This window comes from Onychomys torridus, chromosome 6 (genome assembly GCF_903995425.1).
Source record: "Onychomys torridus chromosome 6, mOncTor1.1, whole genome shotgun sequence".
Classification (NCBI taxonomy): Eukaryota; Metazoa; Chordata; class Mammalia; order Rodentia; family Cricetidae; genus Onychomys; species Onychomys torridus.
The window spans coordinates 14,381,438-14,395,883 of NC_050448.1; the positions used below are offsets into that span (position 1 = coordinate 14,381,438).

At 42.9% G+C, this 14,446-nt stretch overlaps 1 long non-coding RNA gene across 1 annotated transcript in view; it reads left to right on the forward strand.

Moving 5' to 3' along the window:
* Window positions 1–227: 227 nt before the first annotated feature.
* Window positions 228–14,446, forward strand: part of LOC118586042 — a 493,690-nt gene continuing 479,471 nt past the window's right edge. The window contains exons 1-2 of the long non-coding RNA XR_004945273.1: window positions 228–303; window positions 432–496. This is a non-coding gene — a long non-coding RNA (uncharacterized LOC118586042). The remainder of the gene's footprint in view (window positions 304–431; window positions 497–14,446) is intronic.

Consider the following 14,446-nt stretch of genomic DNA (forward strand, 5'->3'; position numbering starts at 1 on the left):
GGACTCTAAATGCAGTGAAAGCCGTCTGTGTGGAGAGATTGAAATGCATTTCAAAGCCGGGCCTGGCTAGGGGGGCACTGAGAACAGACCTATGAGCTTTTCCTAGGAAGGAAAAAAGTGAATGGAGAAGGGGAGAAGTGGGGAGCAGTGGATGGGGAGTTGAAGTCACCGTGGTTCTGTGGACTCAGTCGTCACCAGTGGGGCCGAAGTTGGATGTCTGCTGTACACGAGGCTCAGCAGACTGAGCTGGGAAAGTTTGGAGCTCCGTTCGTTCGACTGTAAAAAGAATGTCGCCTGCCGAGGGTGTGGTAATTCCTCCAACTTTTTCTTTTTGTCGTTGTGCCTGGCTCTTGTGGGGCTGCCTCAGGAAAACCCGGAGATGTGAATTTACAGACGGCTAACCCTTGCTTTCCCCTCTTTTTGCTTGCTAGATTTCTCTGTGGCACCCTTTCCACCCGTTGGAACCAGAAGGATGCAGATAAACGTCTTAAGAACAGTAAGTAACATGTGCCGTTTTCTTCTATCCCTGCTCAGAGTTGGTTGCAATAGAGCTGAGGTTTGATTGTTGCAGGAGTTTGGAATAAGCACGCATGCCTTGTAGGGAAGTGGGTTTCCTGCCATATTTGTGTTCTTTGATGCGAATTCTGGGCGACTTAGCTGTTCTTTACAATATTCTGTGGTGACAATGAACATTCTCCCCGATGCTTCCTCTTGTGTACTGTGTGATGCTGACTGAGCTTGTGTGGCATGGAACTCACCCGTCCTAGCAGAGCAGTTTAAGATTCAGCGTGAACATCTCAGGCTCCGGAGATGCTTCTATGTGTACCATTGTACACTGTAGTTTTAATTCACAGTCATCATGATTTCTCTCCATTTATGCACGAGGTAAAATTGTTGTATAAATTATGTGAGCTTATTTCCTCATGATAAACATCCAGAGAGAGGCAAGAGTTGTTTCCGTACGAAAAGTCAAACAATTTTAAAGGTAACTTAAGCAAAATTTCTTGTCATTTAAATATTTCAGCGAACCGTAATTAAAATACAAAAGTAGTTTCCCCTTTGAGAAAGTGAAAAGTGCATTTTTTAACTTCCTGAAAATCAGACGGATTTGTTATCTGAAACATTATACCTTGGATTAGAGCACATGCCATAGGTAATTTTTTAAAAGGCAAATGGGACATTGGCATATGTACATAACCACAATGTTATTGTAAGTTTGAGAAATAGCTCAGTCAGAATGGAGAAAGGGTGCACAGCTAGTTCTAATGTCTCAGGTGGCTTGAAGAATATTTATATTGAAGATCACATTTCTAAAGCAAGGCAGTAGGGGGGGACCCCAGAACCCCACAGAGGCAGCCTTCCTGCTTTCAGAGCCAAGAGCAAACCAACCCAGCCAGGGCCTTTAATGCCGTTTAACCCTTTAGGTCCCTGGATGGAGGTTTTTATGGTTTTTTGTTTGTTTGTTTTGTTTTTAAATAGAGATTATGAAATGCAGAATACAGGACTCAGGTAATCTCACACGAGTCTTGGCAAGGACTAGCCCTGTCCCTTCTAACTATTCCTCACATGGAATCTGAGTTCCCGGAAGTTTGCCCCAGACAGGCCTGTTTTCCACACATTTCTCTTTCCCAACTTCCCGAAGCCACCTCTTTGCCCATGGTTTTGAGCCGTTGCTGCCTCCCAACGCCTAACTTTAAAACAGCATGCCCGGCAAGCTGCCAGGAGGGTGGCAGTGGGGTACTGGTTTGTGCTGGTATTGCAGTTTCAAGGGGCTTTATCCCTGATTTATAAGAGTCCCTAGAAAGCAAACTGAACCCTGAAGGATGGGACTGGTACCAGGAAGGGCAAGTCAGTGTGTCTGGTATTCTATGTCAGTTTGGTAGTGTGGTGCTCTGTGTGGCTGACTCCCATCAGTGATGCTCTGTGTGTGCACTGTTGACCCCAATCACTGCTGACCCACATCAGCACCTGGGCAGTGGTGCTCTGTGCACTGCTGATCCACATCAGCACCTGGGCAGTGGTGCTCTGTGCACCGCTGACCCACATCAGCACCTGGAGAGTGATGTTGTGTGCACTGCTGACCCCATTAGTACTGCAGTAGCAATATTGTGTGCTGTTTGCTGCTCTCGTGTACAATCAATATTTCGTTTTACATAATTTACCTTGAATTTTATCTGTGAGTACGTCTGGTGAGACAGAGATGCTACATGAAGTGTTTTTCTTAAGAAGGTGCTAAAATACATAACCAGACCAGAGAGCCCATAGGGCTTATCTGTCCAGCCGATGGACAGTTAATTGCCTGCTTACTTTATTGAGGATTTTTGGTAGCTCTTGGTGGAACAGTGAGAATTTCCTCTTCTCTCAGGTTTAAACAGTATTCTGTAAAACCTGCATGCTGGGGACCTGGAGAGCTGGTTAATTCCCAAGTAGTGGCTTGGAACCCAGGAGCACTGGATTTCTTACTTGCAAACTTCCTGTTCTTTGACATAATAACTGACACACCACCTATTTTCTTCTTTGTAAAGCCTAAACAACCACCAATCAGCTAATCTTGGGGGCCTTAGCAACCTAAGATCTGTGTCATATCGTCAAAAATTATAAGAAAAGAGGGAAAAGGTGAGATGTCCATGAGCTCTGATGGACCTGAGACTTATTTGAAGGCTTTGGTGTCTGCCTGCTTGTTAGGGATGCTTGGAGCCTTGTGTCCGGAGCCAAGGCTGCCTTCCCATCGGTGATGCCACAGGGCTTCCACTATTCTGCTGGGGACTGTAGGACCCCAGAGGAGGACACTCAAGCAAGCTTTCACCTCCCCAGGCAAGTGAGGGCCTGTGCCTTGAGACTCTGATGGGCTCTAGGCTGCCCAACCAGTGGCAGTGGCTTGCTCGTTCTCTGAGTTCAGGGTACAGAAGAAGGGCTGGCCAGGCTGTGGGGTGCTGTTCTGGGCTGCTCACTAGGATGTAAACAGAATCTCACTTTCTGCAGGTGTCATATGAGATGCTTCTGGGCAGGTGTGGGAGGCGACTTCTCCTTGTAAACATGGTGATTGGTCCAGTCACCTTATCTGGTGATGAGAAAAAAGTTTCCTTAGACATTGACATCACTACCAAATTCAGAGGCAGCCGGGTTCTGATGAGTGGGATCATCACTAAGATTGGTCCAGTTGATGGTCATGAGACTCTATGACACTGGAGGCATGGCTGTGGAGAGAAAGGTACCAACTGCCACCACACACTAAAATTGTAATGGGAAGATGGGCGACCCAATACAAGGAATAGGAAATACCTTTTCCTGTAGCCCCATATCTTGCATGTGTTTTGAGGTAGTAGCTGTAAATAATTAGGGCTAAGACTCAGAGGCAACAGAGGCACATGTATAAAAACGTCACATATTATTTTTTTTTTTGAGTCAAGCTTCTTTTGACTCAATGTTGATAGCAGCTAAAACAAAAATGGAAAACCCATGATTGCTCCCACATTGTCTATCATGCCGTTTTCCCTCACAGATGTGAAGCTATTGTCTCACAGGGGCAAAAGCAAGGTCAGAGATACTGATCTCTGGTCATACAGGAATCCTACATCTATACTGACTGAACCAAGGCCTCTGTTCTTCTCACACCTAAACCTTTGGGAGCTGACACAGAGAGAGGTCTGGGTCTCCTGAACTGCCTCGTGTGTGTCTGTCTCTGTCTTAGTTCATTTCCTGTTTCTGTGATAAAATGCCCTTGCAAAAGTTGCTTAAAGGAGAAGGGTTTATTTGGGCTCACGGTTCTAGGGTAAGCTCAGCATGTAAGTCCCTGCAGCAGGAGTTTAGGGAACTGGTCATACCGTGTCCAGAGCTGGGAAGTTGAGAAGGGTCACTGCAGGCTGGTCCTAAGTTCTCCTTCTCTATTTATACAGTCTCTATTTATCTCACCCAGGAAATGGTGTCATCCATAGTAGATCTCCTTACCTTGATTAATGTAGTCAAGGGGCTGTTTCTAAGTTGATTCCAGGTCCAGTCGACAACACATGTGAGCAACCCCAGCCTCTTTCTAGTGCTTGTCCTAAGCCAGTCCAGAGCCATAGACCTCAGTTCTTCCCTGAATTTTAAAAGATGAATCTGCTTTTGTGGGTGAGACAACACACAGTGGAGACATGCTTGTGGGGAGGGGATGCTGGAGGGAGGATTTGCTCTAAATATACTGCCAAGCCTTCTTGAGCTTCCTTACAGAACATTCTGGTCTGCAAATGTTCTTCGCTTGTCAGTACAGGATGTCTTCCTTTTAATCCTTTCTTCCTGTTCCATTTGGCATTCCTAGGCGTCTTGCTCTGCTTCTGGAGCCCACTTTTGTCTCCATCTTTAACTCACTCATGTTCTAGCACACAAGTCTGTCTCAGCACTCAGAACTGAACGTGTGCATCTCAGGCCAGCACCATGCTCCGATCACCTCCCAAAGCCTGACTGGTGACAGTTCTTAGGTTCCTTAGTGGGAATGGGCATGGTGTGTGAATACAAACAATCTCATCCCACATTTTCCTTGAAGGGAAAGCACTCAGGCCTTTGACATTGTCCTGCAGGCTTATTCGACAGTAGGACTTTAGGCAGGACACCAGGACCTTCTCCTCCACAGAAGCACTCAGGGATTTATTTCATTGTTTCTAGTTCCTGTGATGACTGAGTCAAAGGTGAAAACCCAAACCCAAACCCAACCAAACAACTCATGAAGCATTAGTTTGCATGGTGCCAAGACCAAGGTCTTAAAGAATAGAGTTTAACAAAAGCTGAGGGTAGAGAAGCAAGTGCAGTTGGAACTTTAGAAGGAAATAAAGGAAAAACAACTTACCAAGTAACACCATGCTCTGACTGAGTTTGAGTCTTCTTTGTGCATATTTCTTACAAATTCCATCCCTTCTGGCAATGAGAAATGATACTCTAAGTCTACACAGTAAACAACCCAGGAAAAATTAGGTTAGAGATAATGTCTAGGAGGAGAAGATGGCTTGGAGACTGAAAGATGGGAATTACATCTTCAGAGTTAACACAGAATGGTTCAGATTTGTAACGATGGACATTGAGGTGGGTGGTTATGCACCATGACATTTTCTGCATGGATTCTCTTTACAGCTACTCAATTCTTTGCTTCTGCCTTTGGTTTACATAGTTGGTGCTGTGTGACTCTTAGAGCCTTGAGCTTGGTTGTCAGTCACTGTAGGTTTTTAGGAGACGATGTCAGACACACCCGCCACATAAAATTGCCCATGTCGCCATAGCTCTGGTAAATGTGTCCTTTAACAATAAACTGATGACCATTGCTGATGACCGACTTACACAGTGCTCTGAGCCATGTCAGGGCTGGTGGTATTTTTCCTCCCAGTAAGGTAGTTGCAGTCAGAGTTGGTGATGAGTACGTGTGCTAGACTACAGAGGACAAGAAACATGAGCAAACTCTCAGTTGTTCCCATTGTCAATAGATGGGAGGTTAGACACTGGTCCAGTGGAGACCATGTCCCAACAGCTCAAAGGTGGAAGCCAGGAGGAAACTCTAAAATGAAAATATAAGCACAAGGAAATTTGGGGCTCCCCAAACTCAGCTATGGGACCCGAATGGGTCAGGATTCCCTCTTATCCCCTAGGGAAATGTAAACCTCCTTGATAGGTGCTTACCTATCTACTTTTTTTTTTTTTTTGGTTTTTGAGACAGGGTTTCTCTGTGTAGTAGCCCAGGCTGGCCTTGAACTCACAGAGATCTACCTGCCTATACCTCTGAGTGCTGGGATTAAAGGCGTGTGCCACCACTACCTGGCTGCCTATCTACTTTTTATGGATAATATCTACAACACAATTTCATCCCCCCTTTCTGAGGGTTGTTTGGTGTATCAAAAGAGAGGGTCACTTTCATATCCCCATAAAAAATTTAAAAATGGGAAAAATCACTGTTTTTTAATTTTTAAGATTATTTATTTTTGTTTTATGTGTATGAGGGTTTCATCTGCTTGTATGTCTATGTTCCATGTGCGTGCCTGGCTGCCCTCAGAGGCCAGAAGAGGGTATCAGATCACCTGAAACTGGAATTACAGGTGGTGTGAGCCACTCTATGAGGTGCTGGGAATCACACCCATGGCCTCTGCAAGAGCAACAAATGATCTTAACCACTGATCCTTTTCTCCAGCAGTGCCGCTTACTTTTTTTGTTGGATAGAGTCTCATGTAGCTCAGGTTAGCCTCAAGCTTGGTATGTAGCAGAGGATGACCCTGTACTTCTGCGCCTTCTTCTCCAGCTCTCCAAGCATGCACACCAGGGCTGGTTTAATGCAGTGGAAGGCTTGAAAACAGGGCTTCATGCATGATAGACAAACACTCTATCAACTGAGTACAGCCCCAGATGCTGAACAAATAACTTCTATGGCTTCTCAGGAGAAAAGTTCAGCTGTCTGTAGGGAAGTACTGTCCACCATCAGTGCAGTGAATATGAGACAAGGGTGAGAGGCATAAAGAGAGGAATGGGAAATGAGAAGGAGAGCTGTGAATATAAAGTAAGTTCTAAAATAATCCGCTTACTTTGAGGCTTTTCTCTCATTTGTTAAAGGTGTTTATTTAGTACACACTCTGTGCTTAGGGGATCAGAGATGGAAAGTTCTTTATAACCTGAAGTCATACAGTTGTGGAGACGCACTTTGCTTCGGTGAGTCAGACTCTGCATGGTCTGCCATGAGGTAGAGTGATGGAGTGAGGGTGCCACTTGCCCTGGGTGTGGGCATTCACAGTTTCTATTCATAACTTCAAAGTCTGTGGATATACTTAATATAATAATATAGTTGTGCATTTTCAGAAAATGAAAAATACCGTTGTGTTAATGACTGAGATATTGTAAAGGAGGATTCTATGTGCTCTTCTTGGTAAGCTTTCCAAGTCAGTCATCCTCGGCACACAGAAGGCTTTGGAGAGGCGTAGGCATTTTTGCTAGGAAGCATTTGGTATTAGGAGAGTGCTAAGATTTAACACATTTATTTAACGAGGATCTAGGGAGCATGCAAGATAGCTGAGTGGATAAAAGCACTTGCTCTGCAAGCCTGATGATCTGAGTTCAAACCCTGGATCCCACAGTAGAAGGAGAGAGCCAGTCTTCAAAAGCTGTCCTCTGACTTCCACATGTGCACATTGGCACACACACCAGGGGTACCCATGTGCCTCCCCCACAACTACACACCATCATCTCAATAATAATAATAATAACAACAACTAAATTTTAAAAATTAAAGAAGGTGTGGGTTAAAATAGGTAAGATTTTTTTTTTTAAATCTTAAAAAAAAACAAAAACAAAAATCCCAAGCCCAGGCTACAAGAAAGAGCAAGTTTGATGATGATTATTTAGCAAATAAATATTATTTAGCAAATCCAGGAGCAAGCTCACTTCTGGATTTGATGACAGTTGAAGATGGGTAGGTCAGAACTGGGCTTGCAAACACTAAGCTCAGGAATGTTCCAGCCCAGGACAGAGACCTGGGATCATCTTTCAGTAGAAATGTAAAGACCTGACAAGGTTCTTTTTTGTATTGAGAGGAAAGGTGATGTTGTTGAAAGTGGCTTAAAGAGGAACATGTGACCTCAGTGTGGGTGGCCGAGGAGAAGGGTCAGAGGACAGTGCATCCTAATGCTCATTTTAGGGAGCTTTGCCGGGAAAGAGGAGAAAAATGCTCAGAGACAGAGTAGAACTAGGGAATCAGGGGAGAGCTCTAAAATGAGATATAACTGGATATATGTTAAGTATTTTCTTATACATTTTCATTAACCACACATGTTCCTGCATTACATCCAGCCATTTCATAGAGCATGTATTCTATATGACTGCATCCCCTTAGTATACTTTATCTTCCTTTTCTTCCTCATTCTCTAACCTTTGTTAGCCCCTCCCTGACCTACCCTGCTAGCCCCCCACTGACCTCCCATTAGCCCCTCCTCACGTGCTCCTCTCAGTCCCTTTTCTTCCCCTAGTTTTGCTTTACTTTCATGTCAAATATGCTCACATAATTTTTATGTATCCACATAGGAGAAAGGCATGCAACAGTTTTCTGACACTAAATTCATTAAATACGTTGTCTCAAGTTGCAGTGATTCTCCTGCAAAAAAAGATGACTTCCCTCTCATTGGAGGTTGAAAAGAATCCCACGGCGTGTGTACACCAGTTTCTCACTCATTTGTCTGTGTCTGGGCTCCTATATCCATGGCTTAGTTGTTATAAACAGTTCTGCAATAGACACTGATTGATATGCACGCATCTCTGTAATGTGCTGACCAGGAGTCTTTGGGGGTAAACACCCAGGAGCTGCGTTGCCGGGTCATGAGTAGATCCAGCTTGAGAATTTTGAACCTTTATGCTGATATCAGTCAGTGAAGGTTATACTATTTTGTAGCCCTCCACAGGATGTAAGGTCCACATTTGTCCCTCCAGCACTGGTCTGTAGTGACTGACATTCTGACTGGGATAGAAAGTTTCAATACAGTTTTCACGCACATTCTCAGATGGTTTGGGAGGCTGAGCATTTTTCAGGTGTTCATTTCATCTTTTGAGAACTGTCTGTTTACTTCATTAGCCCACTTATTGATTGGGATATTTGATTTCTTATTTAGTTATCTAAATTCTTTGTAAATTAGATATTAATTCTCTGTCAGATGCTAGCTAGCAAAGATTTCCTCCTATTCTGCAGACTATCTCACCTTGATTAACTGCCTCATTTGCTGTACAGAAGCATTTTAATTTCATGAAGTTGCATTTGTTTGCTGGCACAGGCAAGGTGTTTTAATATATGACATAGGTATTTTGTGTTCTTTTATGAGATCGTCAGTCAGGGGGTAGCTACAAGAGGATATCTGGAAGAGGCACTGGGAAACCAAGTCAACTATAGTCTCAGGTCCTAACAAAACAGTAGTGTGTGTGTGTGTGTGTGTGTGTGTGTGTGTGTGTGTGTGTGTGTTGAAGAGAGCATTCCTAATACAATATGTAGGAAACCAAGAGAGAGCAATTCAGAGTGGTGTACATAAGCAAGGAGGGGAGAATTTAGTTGATCCATTTAGCTGTCATTGGACAGTCAACGCAAGGCAAGGCCATCAAGTCAGGGTACTTCTAGCATATATAAGGGTATGTTGAGGCAAAAGCAAAGTATAAGATTTTTAAAAATTGAAATGTATTATGAGGTAGAACATGAGATAAAGAATGTGTAGTTTAGGTTTGAATCTTTGCTGTTCAGTGAAGTCAACTTTAATGGTAACAAGCTAGAAATAATTCAGTGCATTGAAGTAGCATGAGCAGGGGTATATGGAGTAAATACTGGGGTTTACTTGTCCATGTTGGGTCAGGGGAGATGTCCTGAAGAGAGTTTTCCCTAATGAAAGGAATTCACAAGGAAGCAGAGAGTTGAAGCTCAGAATGTGATTATCTGTGTGGTACCATGTTAGATGGTGGATTATTATATAATTGTGTTAAAAGATCTATTGGGGAATGTTGGATTTTTTTTTTAACTGTGGGGACTTGAATTTCAGGTTTAAAACTTATTTTACATTTACACATTATTTATTTATTTATTTATTTGTTTGTTTGTTTGTTTGTTTACATATTTCAGTGGGGATGCATGTGACAACATGTGTGCCATGGTACTCCTGTGTAGATCAGAAGACAACATGAAGGAGTTGGAAGTTAGTTCTTCCAGAAGTTGGTCTCCAGGGATTAAACTCAGTGCTTTTATCCACTAAGTTATCTCAGTGGCCTTGTTTTTGCTTTAAAAAAAATATTTATTTAATTTTTAATTATGTGCCAGAATGTGTATCTGTGTATTGTAGTTAGAGTTTTCCTGCCTGGCCCAGTCAGGACAAATCTCTCTTACCCGCCAGACCCACAGTCGCTCAGACCCAACCAAGAAAGCACACAGAAACTTACATTGTTTACAAACTGTATGGCCGTGGCAGGCTTCTTGTTATCTACTTCTTCTATCTTAAATTAACCCATTTCTGTTAGTCTATACTTTGCCACATGGCTTGTGGCTTACCAGTGTCTTTACATGTTGCTTCTCATGGCGGTGGCTGGTGGAGTCTCTCCCCAGCCTTCTACTTCCCAGAATCCTCTTCTCTCTTGTCCCGCCTATACTTCCTGCCTAGCCACTGGCCAAACAGCATTTTATTTGTACAGAGCGATATCCACAGCACTTCCCCTTTTTTTTTTTTTTAGGAAGGTTTTAACTTTTACATAGTAAAATTACATATAATAAAACAATTGTCAAGCAAGAATTATAGTTACAATATTAAAGAAGATATCCTATCTATCTTATATTTGTGAGTCTAAGGTTTTATATCTAACTTATCTTGTATCATAACTGAGGAAATTATAACTATCTAGTCTTCAACCACATCAAAGACCTCAGAAGGATATAATATTACCTGAGAACCGGGAGAAGGATGTAAGCATTTTTTCGGGAGTCTTGCAGGGTAGACAGAGACAGCTGGCAGCCTGGACAGTCACCTAATGTTTCTTTGTAAAGTTGGGGCATTTGTCTTCAGCCCACAGGGCTAGAGTCTCTTGGTCACTTCTCTCAGTGTCCTGTAGAATGTCTGGCAGTTTCCTCTGCGAAGCAGGAGCCTGAGGACCATTTTGTCAAGCAAAGTTCAGTGGTCACCTTTCTATGGGTCCTGCACGTACAGTTGATCAAGCAGTCCAGGCAAGAACAGTTTCTTGCCCATATGGCTATTTTTGCCAAGGTGAAGATAAACTCCATATGAAGTGTCTTCAATGCCCATCCTCCTCTCTGAAGTAAATCGGTGCTGCCAGGAGCAGACATGTCTCACAGTCCAAGATGGGTACACATGTATGTGGTTTCCCACAGAGGCCAGGGGGTGGCATCAAGTGCCCAGAAGCTGGAATTACAGGCTGTTGTGAACCAAATGGCATGGGTTCTGGAACCCCAACTTGGGGATACTACAAGGGCAGTGTGAGCTCTTAACTCCTTAGCCATCCTCCAACCCTGCTTTAATTCCACAAGCAGTTGGAAGGTTTTTGAACAAGAGACATATGACTCAGAGATCTGTATCAGGAAGATGAACTTCACAAGAAAACCTGGGAATGTGTGGAGGAGCTGGTGAATGAAAGCATTGCTGGACACATGAAGCAAACCAGGAAAGGAAATTTGTGATGGAGTTGGGAGAAGGACAGTGACCCCTCTCCAATGCAACAGGGAATTACATAGTGTTTCTTATGTGTCAAGCAGACACAGGGCCTCTAATCTCAAGGAGCCAGTCAAGTATGTGATAAAGTCTGGGGTAGAAGGAGATATCAGCAGTAAAGGGGTAGAGAGCCAGCTCCATACTGTCACTCTCAGCAGCTTGAAGGCTTCTCCTAATCTTTTAGGGACCTCAACTCAGGCCAAACTGGAATTTGTGTCTTTGACACAGAAAAGAATTTCAGGACTAGCTTGTAATAAGCAGAGTTGGAAATTTCATTACAGATAATTTAAATGTAGGTTTTAAGCATGAAGGTTAAGATAAAGAGACATCTACATCCAAGGGTAGAGGTGTGGATTTCCCTAAAAGAGTCCCAGAAAGTAAGACATACCCAAGTGCAGATGTGGGCTCCTCAAGAGACACTCATGATGAATGTCTTAACACTAGCCATGTATACAGTTTCAGTGGCCCTCAAGTTACATCTCAAAAGGTTGCTAAGAAACCTTTTCCCCCTTACATTCCATTTTCATAGGTGAGATAAGAGGGTTCTCCAACATGCCCCGATCCAATAAGGTGAAACGAGGAACCACCAGGGCCACGCTGGGGGTTAGGATGCATACTTTGCCTGTAAATTAGGCTTCTGGTGAGATTCCTAGAAAATTGCACCTTCCAACTGGGAAGGGAGAAAGGCCAGAGGCAGTGGTTGACTACTGCTTCACAGCTGGCTAAAGGCCAGAGCCAGACCTGGTGAGGGTTCCTTTCCCTTCCTGTGTTCCATCATTTTCTATGTCTTTTTATACTGCCTCATCCATATCCATGAGGAGAGATCATACAGGAAGTGTATGCATAGAGAATAGATAGATGATAGGTAGATAGATGGATAGATGATAGATAGATAGATAGATAGGTAGATAGATAGATAGATAGATGATAGATGGGTGGATAGATGATAGATAGATGATTGATGGATAGATAGATAGACAGATGATAGGTAGATAGATTGATAGATAGGTAGATAGATGGCTAGATAATAGACAGATGATAGATAGGTAGATAGATGTATAGATGATAGACAGATGATAGATAGGTAGATAGATGTATAGATGATAGATAGATGTATAGATGATAGATAGATGTATAGATGATAGATAGATGGATAGATGATAGACAGAAATTACTACAGGAAAAGCATAAGGGGGACCTGAAACGAGAGGAGGTTTTGCAACACCAACAATGTTAGAGATGTCAGCAAGAGTCATTTCACTGAAACAGGAAGAACAGTAACTGCTGTGGCCTGGAGACCGATTAAGAGGTGAGGAATTAAGGACAGAGACGTAGAAGTAGACAGGTCTTTGTCACTGGCGCAGGGTAGTAGAGAATGAGAGTTCAAAGATGATTGAACAGCACCAAATGAACTCACAGGCTCTGTGCGTGTGTGTGTGTGTGTGTGTGTGTGTGTGTGTGTGTGTGTGTGTGTGTGACAGTAAAGATCTGGAAGTCATGAATTTGGGGAGGACACTGGAGGAAAGTAAAGGGTGGAGTTGTGTAAGTATAGTAGTCATGATTGAAAATTTCAAAAAAAATTTAATTAAGAAAAGCAAAGAAGTAAACAAATGAATATTGGGATTATGTCTCAGCTCAGAATGGCCCTGAGCAAATGAAATAAACTCAAGCTTTCATTTCCTCTTCTGGAAAGTGATGATGATAATAACTATTAGGTAATTATAGAAGATGGTTGGCATATGTTTAAAGCTAAATAACTTAGCTTTTTGTGTCTTCAAAAAAAGATAATTGTATTCTAAGTTTCAGCAAAAATGACAGTATCATTGTAAATGGGAAGTCAGGAGAAAGACTCACATGCATACTTTGGTTTTGTATTTGATTGATTTTGAAATGTGAATAGACCTTTAGTTTATGGTCTGTAAGAAGTATGAGAAGTATAAAGAAATTTAGAACTAGATCCAGTTCATTAGATTACCATCAGATATGTGGCTGAAGCCATGGTGCTGAAAGGCAAAGCTGTAGAGGGAAGAATATGACATTACAGATAATCTCTTTGTCATCATGATGTGTGTTTGTGAGTGTGTGAATCTGTGTGTGAAGGAGAGAGTGTGTGTATGTGTGTGAGTGTGTATTGTAGTGTGATTATGTGTATGCAAGTGTGTTTAAGTGTGTTTGTGTGTGTGTTGTTTATTATGTGTGTGTGGGAGTGTGTGGCAACAACCCTTTGGACTCAGTTTTCTCCTTTTACTATGTGTTCTGCTGTTGGAACTCCCATTGTCAGACTTACAGGACAAACGCTTTTCTTCACTGAACCATCTTGCTGGCCCCACGTAGAGTATACAGGCAGGAGAAAGGGTTGGGAAAGTTCAAGGCACAGTGGGTGATCAAGTAGAAAGCCATTGGAACAGGCTCTTACCCGGGTGAGGAGAGCTTTGTCCCATGCTTGTTCTGTCTTCAGGTAATAGGCACTTAGTTACAACTGAGTACTGTGGTACTAAGTACTTTGGCACTTAGTTATAAGTACTTAGATTGTTTCTTGGGAAGCAGAATAAAGATGCAGACCATGTCATGGGTTTTGGCGACAAAGAATTTGGTCACAATTGTCCTCAGCTACATAGTGAGCTCAAGACCACGGCTGGAGGGGTAGGTGTGTTGGTAAGGTGCTTGTCTCACAAATGTGAGCATTTCAGTTTTGTCTCTTAGAACCCATATGAAGATATTTAGTCCATGAGCAGAAGCATGTGTGTAAACTCAGTGCTGGGGAGGTAGAGACAGGAGGATGCAGGGCTCATTGGCCAGCTATCTAGCCCATCAGTGAGCTCAGGATTTATTGAGACACCATGTCTTAAAAAAAGAATATATCTGAACAGTGATTGAAAGAGACATCTAATGTCAATGTCTTAGTCAGTGTTCTATTGCTGTGAAGAAACACCATGACCAAGGCAGCTCTTATTTAAAAACAAACAAACAAACAAACAAACAAACATTTAACTGGTGTGAACTTACCAGCTTCAGAGGTCCATTATCATCATGGCAGGGAGCATGGTGGCATACAGGCAGATGCTGGAGAAGTAGCTGAGAGCTGCATCCTGATCCACAGGCAGAAAGAGAGAGAGAGAGACTCTGGTGGCTTTCCAAACCTCAGAGCCCACCCCCAGTGACACGCTTTCTCCAACAAGTCCACATCTCCTAATCCTTATAGTCCTTTCAAATAGTGATACTCCCAGATGACTAAGCATTCAAATGTATGCTATGGGGGC